This window comes from Talpa europaea (assembly GCF_964194135.1).
Source record: "Talpa europaea genome assembly, chromosome: X".
Classification (NCBI taxonomy): Eukaryota; Metazoa; Chordata; class Mammalia; order Eulipotyphla; family Talpidae; genus Talpa; species Talpa europaea.
The window spans coordinates 51111947-51122187 of NC_140081.1; the positions used below are offsets into that span (position 1 = coordinate 51111947).

At 47.2% G+C, this 10241-nt stretch overlaps 1 pseudogene across 1 annotated transcript; it reads right to left on the reverse strand.

The window, feature by feature from the left end:
• Window positions 1–9621: 9621 nt before the first annotated feature.
• On the reverse strand, window positions 9622–10241 carry LOC311187268 (large ribosomal subunit protein eL21-like; annotated as a pseudogene). Its single transcript has one exon. The product of its transcript is annotated as a large ribosomal subunit protein eL21-like (transcript).

Genomic DNA, 10241 nt, shown 5'->3' on the forward strand with positions numbered 1-10241 from the left:
ATGTTGTCCTCAGATGTTGTTATACCTGAAAGAGGGTGTAGGGTAAGTAATTATCAGGCTTTTCTGCCCTCCCGCCATTAGCATTAATGATGGATCACTGCGGTCCTAAATGCACGCCTGATGGCAGTTGCCTGGAGTGGGGTGTGGGCATATATAAGTGGGTACACCTGGGCTGAGACTGGGCTTTTAAAGGTGGTGTCATGGAACGGAACCAGCAGAAGAGAGCAGAGAAAGGAGAATGAAAGAGGAGCAGAACCGGCAGAGAGGCAGAGACCGTGAGAGAATGCCAGAAAGCCCAGGAAGAGTGAAGATTTCCTAGGGGTTCGGAGGCCTACCAGCCTCCTGACCCCACCCCATCACCCCTGCCTGCCATATACCTGGCTACTGCACTACATGTAAAAGCCCAATAAAAGCCTGAAAAGTCACCGAGGGCTGCAGGACTCCTTTACCCATCTGCTCGAATCATGGAGAACCATCTCTGTGCCTTCATGCCACTACAGAGGGGCATGAGCTAAGAGTAAAGATTCTTTGTACTTTTGGCTTGAATATTTCCAAATAGAATAATTGAGAAAGAAAATATTGATTAAAGGTGGTGAAGAGGTATCAGACCTTGTGAGAATGAATGTGACTATCAATGGGGAAACAGGAGGGAAAGAGGAAGAAATTTTTATTTATTTATTTTTTAAGATTTATTTTATTTATACAAGAGCTAGGGTACAGGCCAGATGCGCAGGAGGCTGAGAGGATTCACCAGAGACAGAGTGGGGAACAGAACAGGCAGACTGATGAAATACACTGCTGAGGGTAGCAGCGGGCAAGACAGGAGAGGTCTGTTCACCATGTGGGTTGCTCCGAGGCCAGCGGGGATCAAACCGGCACTGCAGAGGCTGTGGACAGCTTCACAGTGCTGAGCTCATCTGCCTGTGCCACGAGGGAGGCCCAAGAAATTTTTTTTTTAAAGATTTATTTATTGGGCCTCTGTCGGGTAGGTAAAAGGTATCAGGCTTTTCTGCCCTCCCGCCATTAGGATAGATGGGGGAACCATGTAGTCCTGAATGCATGCCTGATGGTGGGCACCTGAAGTGGGTACACCTGGGCTGAGAGACTGGACTTTTAAGGGCGGCGTCACGGGGATGCCAGCAGCAGCAGAAGCCGAGAGCGGAGAAGCAGAGAGAACGCCAGAGAGCCCAGATAGAGTGAGGATTTGCTGGGGGCTGGGAGGACTGCCAGCCTCCTGGCACCCCAGCACCCCTGTCTGCCATATGCCTGGTAAATCTAAATAAAAGACCCGCAAAAGCCACTGAGGGCTCTAGAACTCTCACTCCTCCGCTCCTCCTTTACCTGCTCTGTGGTCTTCCTGCCCCTACAGCCTCCCTGGTGGCGCAAGGGGTTAAGCACTGCGCTATGAAGCAATCTGCAGTCTCTGCAGCATGACTTCAATCTCCAGCTGGCCAGGGAGCTACCTACATGGCACAGCAAACCTCTCCTGACTCGTCTGCTGCTCCCCTCAGCAGTGTATTTCAGTCAGTTTGCCTGTTCTGTTCCCCACTCTGTCTCTGGTGAATCCTCTCACCCCCTACACTTCTGGCCTGTACCCCAGTTCTTGTATGCTTCCTGGCCAGCTGGGGATTGAGCTCGTGCTGCAGTAGCTACGGATAGCTTCATAGGTTGTATCTTTATCCCTTGCGCCACCAGGGAGGCCCAAAAGAGGATGAAATTTAACTATGGAGGGAGAGTACAGGTTTTCCACACTACCTAGAGGCAGTAGGCTCCTATGTAGTATAATTTTCTAGGGTATTTTTGGGGTTTGGAAATACTCAAAAATTTTTCCATATAAATTAATGATAATATTTCCAGGTCCCAAAACAACATAGCAAATTATACTCAACAGAAACACACTACTTTTAAATAGTGGGGGGAACCTATAATTGATTTTTTTAGGAGTCCTGGAATTCTGCCTCACTTTATTTCCATTTCTCCTATATCTTACTACTATCCTCTCTTTCCGTTTCCCTAAGGTTTTTCCATCTCAATTCTAAGGCTCCATGGGAAACCTTTGGAATTAGAGGCCCAATTTGGTACCATGGGAAAACACAAAGGACTAATAAACTAAAGATATTCACAGTTACTGGGCCTTCCTGGTGGCACAGGGGGTTGAGCGCAGTGCTGGGAAGCTTTCCGCAGCCTCTGCAACACGGGTTTGATTCCCAGCCGGCCAGGGAGATACCCACATGACACGACAGACCTCTTCTGTCTCGCCCACTGCTCCCCTCAGCAGTGTATTTCAGTAGATCTGCCTGTTCTGCTCCCCGCTCTGTCTCTGGTGAATTCTCTCACCCTCCCATGATTCTGGCCTATTCCCCAGCTCTTGTATAAATAAATAAAAAAATCTTTTTAAAAATGATGTTCACAGTTACTAATAACTTTGGTTGGTGATTAAAATGAGATACATTGGGGCCCTCTTTGTTTTAAAATTCTTCCAAAGTGTCTCATTTTTAAAAATTTATTTATTTATGCATACAAGAACTGGGGTGTAGGCCAGAGGTACAGGAGGTGAGAGGATTCACCAGAGACAGAGTGGGAGGCAGAACAGGCAGACTGAAATACACTGCTGAAGGGAGCAGTGGGGAGACAGGAGAGTTCTGCTGCGCCATGTGGGTAGCTCCCTGGCTGGCTGGGCATCAAACTTGAGCTGCAGAGGCTGTGGCACCTCTGGCGCCATGTGGGTCACCTCCGTGGCTGGGGATAGAACTCGTGTGTGCTGCAGTAGCTGCAGGTTGCTTCATAGTGCTGATGCTTAACCCCTTGCACCAACAGGTCCCAAGTTTATTTATTTATTTATTTTTTAAAGATTTATTTATTTATACAAGAACCGGGGTATAGGCCAGATGCGCGGGAGGGTGAGAGGATTCACGAGAGACAGAGAGGGGGACAGAACAGGCAGATCGACCGAAATACACCTCTGAGGGGAGCAGCGGGCGAGACAGGAGAGGTCTGCCGTGCCATGTGGGACCCTAGCCGGCCGGCCGGCCGGGATCAAACCAGTGCTGCAGAGGCTGCGGACAGCTTCACAGCACGGTGCTTAACTGCCTGCACCACCAGGGGAGGCCCAAGATTTTTTATTTTAAGTGCTGAAATGATACAATATTGAAAAGAATATTTTGGCATTTCTGGCAGCAGCTCACCTGCCTACCTGTAACTGCTGGTGTTTCTCTTCACCAACCCTCCAAAGCAGCAAAGGTAGCTCTGCTGCCAAGACTGCCCACCTGTAAGTATGCAGGCCACTCTTTCACAAACCCATCCCTTTCGGGGGCAGCTCTTTCTTCCCACTTGTGCCTGTGCAAGTGTCCTTTACTCTTCTCTCCCTTTGTATAATAAACCAGCCCTTTTGGATATAAAAGAAAAGAATATTTTGGCATTCCAGTACTGAAATCTATCTTGTGAACTAATCCTTTAACCTTCAATTTCTGTCACAATGGCCTCTTCCTTCCCATTCACCTCTATCCCCAAGAAAGTGATCAAAGCATTCAACACACCCACAATACATTTTTCCAATAGCATAATGGAGTGCATTTGTTTCCATTATAAGACAGCAAGCAAAAGACCATTCTTTTTATTCTTTATAATGTGAAAATTTACTTATCATGTGCTATTTAGGCATTTTAGAAAAAGAATATACAAAGATGAGCAAGACAATACACTGTTCCCAAAGAACTTATAATTTAGGGGAGGAACAGGACAATTACAAGACAGAATAACAGAGATTAGCATGTACCAAAGGAGGTGAAGGGCATAGAACTCTAAATGGAAAGTCAGGAAAAATTGCCATAAATTATGTTTGAATTGTATTTGCAGGGAGAGAAATTATTTTATTATTTGAAGATCATAAAATAATTCAGACTTGACCTTCTCTAGCTGCAAATGCTGATGTAGGGTAAATGAAGTTGGTCAGGATTTTACACCATTGGCCTCTGTGGCTATCACATGTGGCCTTGAGCATGGGTGTGTGCAAGTGTACAACTGTGCACATCTGAGCCAAAGGTCAGGGCTATAAGGGTGGCAACACTCAGAGATGGCTACAGTGGAATGTCTACAAGAGGACCAGCAATGGCTAGGAGAGGCAGAGACCATGAGAGAAGGCCAGAGAAAGCCCAGAGAAAGGAGCGCAAAGAGATTCACAGGGGGCTGAAGTTGCTGCCTCCCTGCTGGCTTGTTTCCCCTGGAGCCAAGGGCTCCCAAATTCTCCTTCAAATTGCTGAAACTGTGAACCTACTAGGTCTTGATGGTTGCAAAACACTGGTCACAGAGCCATGTGGCCAGGCATTATAAACTGGAAGGTCCAAACCAAATGCATCATTTTTTTTTATAGAGGCATGTTTTATTTATGTTTGTTTGTTTGTTTGTTTGTGTTTATACATGCACTGGGTACAGTCAGAAGCGCGGGAGGGTGAGAGAATTCACCAGAGCCAGAGCAGGGAGCAGAGCAGGCAGAAGGACCGAAGTACACTGCTGAGGGGAGCAGCGGGCAGCAGGAGAGGTCTGCGCGCCATGTGGGACCCTCCTCCAGTGGCCGGGGAGCAGCCGGGTATCGAACCGGCGCCGCAGAGGCCTCGGGCAGCTTCGCAACCCAGCGCTCTACCGCTGAGCCACCGGGGAGGCCCCAAATGCATCATTTTTGAATGTGGACACTGGGTGGAGCCAACATATCCTTGTGAGTTTTCTCTAGCTGCAAGTCCTCATTTATAAAGCACTCATTTGATTATACTAATCATCACTGATTCTGCAGGCAGGATTTATCTGAATGTTCATATGTAATCACTCCAAAGAACAAGACCATGCTTCAACATTTCCACCATGAGTCATACTCTATCCAGCTGTACTCATAGTTTCAGTAAAATGATGAAATACACTGCCAGGGCCTTCCTGGTGGTGCAGGGGTTAAAGTCTCAGTGCTATCAAGTTATCAACAGCCACTGCAGCACAAATTCGATCCCTGGCCAGGGAGCTGACCCACATGGCACAGCAGACCTCTCCTGTCTCGCCCGCTGCTCCCCTCAGCAGTATATTTCAGACAATCTGCCTGTTCTGTTCCCTACTCTGTCTCTGGTGAATCCTCTCACTCCCCTGCACCTCTAGCCTATATCCCTGTTCTTTTAGCCTAAATAAATAAAATAAATCTTAAAAAAATAAAAAAAATACACTGTCATTGAGAATATGCTGATACAGGATTGGGGCTGAGGCATTTTTAAATTTAAAAAATTTTGAATCATGGGAAAATATACATAAAATTTACCATGTTATTTATTTTTATTTTTTAAAATTTATTTATTTACCCATACAAGAGCTGGGGTGTAGGGCAGAGGTGCAGGGTGAGAGGATTCACCAGACAGCGTGGGGAGCAGAACAGATGGATTGACTGAAATACACTGCTGAGGGGAGCAGCAAGCATGACAGGATGTATCAGGGTGGTGCTCAGGAAAAGGGGTAGTTCCAGGTTCTCTGCCCCACCCCAAGGAGGGTGGAGCTGAATAGGGAGAAGAAGCTGGAGAAAAGACAAAGAAAGGAAGCAGGATGGAGAGCCAGACCTGGAGGAGGCACATGGAGCAGAGAGACATGTGAAGAAACTGTGCTTGCCTTTTGGTCATTGTAGGGTAGGTAAAAGGTATCAGGCTTTTCTGCACTCCCACCATCAGGATAGATGGTCCCAATGCATGCCTGATGGCGGGCACCTGGAGTAGGGTGTGGGCATGCATAGGTGGGTACACCTGGGCTAAGAGACTGGTTTATAAGGGTGGCACAGCAGAGTGTGGTGTGGTAGTGGTGCGGTGTCAGGGGTGGAGGAGTGCAGTGGAGTGTACGGAGGAGTACAGCAACTACAAACAACAGCAAAGAGCGCGTGGCTGCTAGAACCGTTAATAAACCTACCCGGAAAGGGTTGGTTGCATTACAGTCATGGACTGGTTGAAACAGATGTGGGTGAGAGACCTGTGGGGAGGTTAACAATGGCAGTGTTGATCTTGATTTTGATTTTGCTTTTTTCCTCCCAGACTTGTCTGGTTGTTTCTGATCCTTTTCTGTGGGTCACCACCAGAAGGTGCTTTAGCCTTGTGGCAGGCTTTTGGGTCTTGTTCTAGGCCAATCCCGTTTGGATGGACTTTTACCCATGAGGGTGTGGGTGCCTTTGGGTGCTTGATTTAGAAACTATATTCTTTGTCTTTTCTGTATTGTTTACTAATTATATTAAAGTTCCTTTCCATTAAAGTCTTATATGTTTTATGTTGATGCGGCAGATGGCAGAACCTATTTAGAACAGGCAGATTTGGGGGCTCTAGGATGCCCCTCTCCCTGCCCTTGAACAAGGAGAGATCTGCTGTGTCATGTGTTAGGTCCCTGGACTGGGATCTCACTAGTGCTGCAGTGGCTACTGATGACATCTGTAGGGGCAGGGCAGGACACAGTGCAGGTTTTCTGATCCAGCAGACCGGGTAAAGGAGGAGTCAGAGTCCTAGTGGATTTTGCCAGTTTTTTATTTTGATTTACCAGGCACATGGCAGGTAGGAGTGCTAGGGGGCCAGGAGGCTGGCAGTCCTCCCAGCCCCCAGCAAGTCTTCACTCTATCTGGGCTCTCCGGCCTTCTCTCATGTTCTGTCTGCTTCTCTGCTCTCCTGCTTCTGTTTGTTCTTGGCTTCTGCTGGCATCCCTGTGATGCCGCCCTTAAAAGCCCAGTCTTAGCCCAGGTGAATACCATCTACATATGCCCACACCTACTCCAGGTGCCCGCCATCAGGCATGCATTCGGGACCACAGGATTCTGTCATCCATCCTAATGGCGGGAGGGCAGAAAAGCCTGATACTTTTTACCTTACCCTACAGCATCATAGTGCTGAGACTTAACCCCTTGTGCCACCAGGGAGGCCCTATTTGTGGTTTTGATTTGCATTCCTCTTATGATTGTCATTGGTATTTTTCCCCTAATTATTCCTAGGAAAATTTGAGAACAGAGTTAAAAGCATGTGCAAACACAAAGTTCTAAGAGTAATCTCTGCGCTATTATTGCTGCCTCCTTTTTGTCTTTCCACTCAAATTTTACTTTCACAGATTTAAGGGAGTCAATCAAAACCCCTCCCTTCTGTAGCTGGCGTCAGTCTCTCTGGGGAAAAGTTTCTCATTAGGACCCTTCTCTCAGCAATCTAGATGTCAGGAGGCAATCAAGGTAAACTAGGCTTCCCATGTTCCAGGGAGTAATTTGCATCTCCAAGTGAAACTAATCCATAGGGAATTTGCAGCCAAATGGGAAACTAGGAATTTCCTTGAAATAGTTTCACCTCTCTAGGGCAGGTTTTCTTTAGTAGAGCAAATGAAAGCTGAGTAAACGGTATATCTAAGGCATCATTGGCCTTGACTTTCTAGAATATTACACACTATTACAGTTGTTGATTTCATTCTTAAATTGGGTAGAATGTACTTAAATCAAGATGTTATATTGTTACAGGGTTGTCCCCAGGAAAAGGGGAGTTTCCAGGTTCCCTGCCCCATCCAAGGAAGGGTAGAGCTGAGCAGGCAGGAGAAGCTGGAGAGGAGACTGGGGAAGGGAGAAGGATGGAGATCTAGGTGACCTGGAGGAGGCACATGGAGCAAAGAGACATGCAAAGAAGTTGCACTTGCTTAAGTTTTTGGTCTTGGACTGGTTGAAACAGATGAGAGACCATGGGGAGATTAACAATGGCAGCATTGATCTCGATTTTGCTCTTTTCCTTCCAGACTTGTCTAGCTATTTCTGACCCTTTTATATGGATACCCACCAGAAGGTGTTTTTGACTTGTGGCAGGATTTCGGGGCCTCAGAGACCCTGCTAGGGCCAACCCTGTTTTGTTGAACATTTACCTATGAGGGAATGGGTAACTGGATGCTTGATTGGAAAACTTTTTCTTTCCCTTTTCTGTATTGATGCTAATTGTATTAAAGTTCCTTTCCATTGGGCCTCCCTGGTGGTGGAGGGGTTAAATCTCGGCACTATTAAATTATCGCCAACCACTGCAGTATGAGTTTTATCCTTGGCCAAGGAGGTGACCCACATGGCGCAGCAGACCTCTTCTGTCTTACCTGCTGTAGGGTAAAGAAAAAATGTCAGGCTTTTCTGCCCTCCCGCCATCAGGATAGATGATGGATCCTTGTGGTCCTGAATGCATGCCTGATGGCGGGCACCTGGTGTAGGGTGTGGGCATAGGTAGATGAGATCCACCTGGGCTAAGACTGTGCTTTTTAAGGGCGGCGTCACGGGGACACCAGCAGAAGCCAAGAATGAACAGAAGCCAAGCAGAAGCCGAGAGAAGGCCAGAGAGCCCATAGAGTGAAGACCTGCTGGGGGCTGGGAGGCCTGCCAGCCCCCCAGCCTGCCATGTATCCGCTGAACCCCAATAAAAGACCTGCAAAAAGCCACTAAGGACTCTGATTCCTCCTTTACCCGGTCTGCTGGATCAGAGAACCTGCACCGTGTCTATTCCTGCCCCCTACACCTGCTGCTCCCCTTAGTGTATTTCAGTGAATCTGTCTGCTTTGCTCCCCACTTTGGTGAATCCTCTCACCCCCCCACCTCTGGCCTACACCCCAGTTCTTGTATGCATAAATAAAAATAAATCTTTAAAAAAATGTTCTTCCCGGGCCTCCCAGGTGGCGCACCGGTTGAGCGCTGGGTTGCGAAGCTGCCCGCGGCTGCAGCGCCGGTTCAATCCCCGGCTGCTCCCCGGCCACCAGAGGAGGGTCCCACATGGCGCGCAGACCTCTCCTGCCGCCCGCTGCTCCCCTCAGCAGTGTACTTCGGTCCTTCTGCCTGCTCTGCTCCCCGCTCTGACTCTGGTGAATTCTCTCACCCTCCCGCGCTTCTGACTGTACCCAGTGCATGTACAAACAAACAAACTAAATAAATAAATAAATAAATAAATAAATAAATAAATAAATAACATGCCTCTATTAAAAAAAAAAGTTCTTCCCATTTGTAGAGGCAGGAATGGACACTGAGCAGGTTTTCTGATCCAGCAGACCGGGTAAAGGAGGAGTCAGAGTCCTCAGTGGCTTTTGCAGGTCTTTTATTTAGATTTACCAGGCATATGGCAGGCAGGGGGGCTGGGAGGCTGGCAGTCCTCCCAGCCCCCAGTAAGTCTTCACTCTATCTGGGCGCTCCAGCCTTCTCTCTGCTTCTCTGCTCTTCCGTTCATTCTGCTGCTTCTCGGCTTCTGCTGGTGTCCCCGTGATGCTGCCCTTAAAAGCCCAATCTTAGCCCAGGTGAATCCCATCTACCTATGCCCACACCCCACTCCAGGTGCCCGCCATCAGGCATGCATTCAGGACCGCAAGGATCCATCATCTATCCTGATGGCGGGAGGGCAGAAAAGCCTGACATTTTCCCTTACCCTATACCATTAAAGTTCTTTTCTTAAGGTTTATTTGTTTGTTTGTTTATTTAAAAACCCACTAAATTTTAATAAAGACACCATCCAATGAATTACGATATAATTAAAAGTTTGCTGTAAATATTTTTTAGCGAGGGGACACCACACTTCTACTCAATTAGGTGAAACATTTTTATAGTCCAGAGCTCTTTCATTTCTTTTTGCACACCTATCATGCCATGAATTCATAGGGAATAGTTTCTAGCAGCTCAGGCTCCTTCCCATTGGTTCTCACAAAGTGTGCTTCTCTAGGTGGAGCAGGCTGGCGCTTCAGGTGAACTCAAGTACCCTTCTCTTTGGTTTCCTTTTTCTTCTGATCATTTTCTTTCACACGTTTAAGGATGCTATCTCGGCTCTTAAAGTGCTTAATATGCTCAATACGAACATTAATTCTCTGCAAGAATCTTGCCCTTTACTTGCTTGTTTACAACAATGCCAACTGCATGCTGGGTAACATTATAGACTCTTCCGTTTTTGCCATGGTAACATTTGTGGGGCATTCCTTTTTGAACAGTGCCTATCCCCTTGATGTCAACAATATCACCTTTCTTATAGATTCGCATGTATGTGGCCAAAGGAACAACTCCATGTTTTCTAAAAGGCCTAGAGAACATATAGCGGGTCCCTCTTCTCTTTCCCTTTCTGTTAGTCATTTTGGCAACTTACTGGAAGATGGCGGTTCCGGCCAAAAGGAGGTTTATTTATTTTAAAGATTTATGCATCAAGAACTGGGGTACAGGCCAGAGGTGCAGGTGGTGAGATGATTCACCACAGACAGAATGGGGAACAGAA